The sequence below is a fragment of the Numida meleagris genome, chromosome 2 (assembly GCF_002078875.1).
Source record: "Numida meleagris isolate 19003 breed g44 Domestic line chromosome 2, NumMel1.0, whole genome shotgun sequence".
Classification (NCBI taxonomy): domain Eukaryota; kingdom Metazoa; phylum Chordata; class Aves; order Galliformes; family Numididae; genus Numida; species Numida meleagris.
Window position 1 is genome coordinate 62012057 of NC_034410.1, and position 2566 is coordinate 62014622.

Below are 2566 nucleotides of genomic sequence, written 5' to 3' on the forward strand. Positions count from 1 at the left end.
TGAAAAGTGATTGTTTGCTATTCTTATGCTACACATCTTTCTCCTCTTTGCACAAAAACTGTGTTATAAGAAATAGCTATGAGATTGAACGTCACACTAAAAATTAAGGGCAGCCCAAGGTGTCTCTGATGTCAACTATTTACTACTGTGACACCATCCACTTCCGCCTTCTTCAGAGGACTAAGGGAGCTCTAATTTCCTAAATTAGTATGCATTTGCAGTTGCTTTCACATTACATTTTTGCTTTTATTTGGTACACTTGAATAGAAAAGTAATTGACTGTGCAATGGATTTCTTCAGTATTTCACTAGATCAGTACCATTAAACTGCTAATTATTCTAATATTAATATATATATATGGTGTGAATAAAAGTGTGGAAGAACTAATGCTCAGAACCCTCTCCTAAACCTACAGTGTTTCCTGATGCTGCATTCAACTGTTGGGGTTTTTTTGTTTAACCTCTTATGTGCTATGAATTTACCACGTACTTTCAGATTTAGACGTGCAACATTCCTGTTTGTTGTCCTTACTTTTCTAACTGTCTGTCTTCCAGATGCCCTTTCCCTTTTTGCATGCTGTGTTGATGTACTGTGGGTTGTTTCAGCTTTCTATTCCTGCTTTAAGAACTCCCATCATACTAATACAAATTGGTCATGTTTCATATCTGTTGTGATAGCCTGGTCAATTCTTTCAAATCCTTTCTTCTCCCTGAACAAATCGTTACTTCTTATCGATTCCATTATTTTGGAAAGGTCTTGCCAATTGCATTCATGGGTTAACTCCTTGACCTCATTCCATCTTTCCATCTTCCTGGAAAATCTCTCTTCTCATTAGCTTGCCTTTGAGGACAGAGGAGATAAATTATTTTAAGTCTTTTTTTTTTTTTTTTTTTTGGTTAATAAGTGCATTCCTTTCTAACCTGGTTTGTCTTAATTGTTTCTTCCTGCCTCCCATGCTCCCAGGCACAAACAAGCCCTTATCTTACATTTGACCACTGCTTGTTCAGTCATGGAAACTTTTTGGACTGTTTACTGTTCTAGAAAGTGTATAGAATTGTAACTGTATTCTGGAGGCCAGGAAATAATAAGAAAGCTAAACTTCACAAGTTAGGGAAGCAATGAAATGGATTCATACTTATTTTTTCTAGAGGGATTTTATGTATGGTACAGGTAACAGCTCAGAAACTTAGTGAAAGGTTTTGTTTACATTTTACCTGTTTAAAAAATCTTTCTGTTTAGTTTTATACTTAATATAAAACTTCTGATTATTCAGGCCATTTATAGACATTAATCTTAGACTCACCTATGAGGCAGAAAAATCCTCTCTCTGTTTCACTGATGAAGCAGAAATGGCATCTTGCCCATAGTTGTCTTAGTACTAAGTCCGTGGTGAAGAGGGAATAGATTTTAATACTCTCAGTCGCTCTGTCTATACCCCAAGTCCCACAGAGCCCTTCCATGCCAGCAATGAAGTGGTACCATCAGTTTTCTTTCACACCGGTGCTAGAGTTTTTAAACTGGTTCTATTTGCTATTCTTTGCCAGTATAACTTAAAGTGAAATTAAGGAAGCTATAAAATAGACTTCCTACATTTTGTTTAAAGCTTCTTTGCATTATGGGCATTGTTACTGATTTTTGGTTTGTTCTATTTCCTACCAGCAGTGCTATGGAAACAAACCAGAGAGAAGCCGTTGTTGAAAATGAAGGATATTTTGCTTCTCCTACGAGTGACTGGTTTGAATTTTGCCCATTTTGCTGTAGGTCAAATTCTGCTGCCATTTGAAAGCTAAGAAGAAGCTAAGTAGAATAAAAAAGCACACAGAGTTGCAGATAAGTAACTCACACCCATCTTAGTCTTAATTTGCATGACCAAGTCCAGCTAAATAGTTGACCCTCATGAGTGAAACAGTGATAGCTGCAGGAATTGTAAATATCCCTTCTGTAGCTTAAAACATAGCTTAAAAGTTAAAAGTACTCTTTTGGAAGAGAGTTGTGGAGGAGGCATGGCTCTTGACTACTGTGACTGAGAAGAGAAAAGCCACATTATCCAGTGGAGAATGGTGTTGTTGAGAGATAAATGGCTTCTCTCCTGCTCTCTGTGTCTTTAAATGTAGCCTGCCATATCAGTGCTCTAATGCCTAATCCCGTAAATCTGCTTATTCTTGCATGCAGGTAAAGGTATACCCACTTATGTTGAACTTGATGGGTGTTTCAGTTTGAAATAAACAAGATTTGGACAATTGTGGACATTTCTACAAGGGGGATTTGGGGCCCCTGAAAGGCTTTAATGCATAAAGCAAAGTTAACGTAGGCTCCAGGCAGAACTACGCAGTATTTAAGCTCTTTAAGATTTAACATGCCTTTAATCTTTTGTTGAACTAGCCTAAAGTTAGGATTATTTACTTTGCCTACTATCCAAATTTTGGTGCTGGAAAATCGCTTTAGTGAGAAATAGGCTAAAACCTGCCCTTAGTATGCAGTTCAGGTTAGTGTCCTACGCCTAGTACAGTGTCCTATGCCTGCTTTACACTATCCAGTGCAGTGCATCTGAAGCTAAAATCTGACA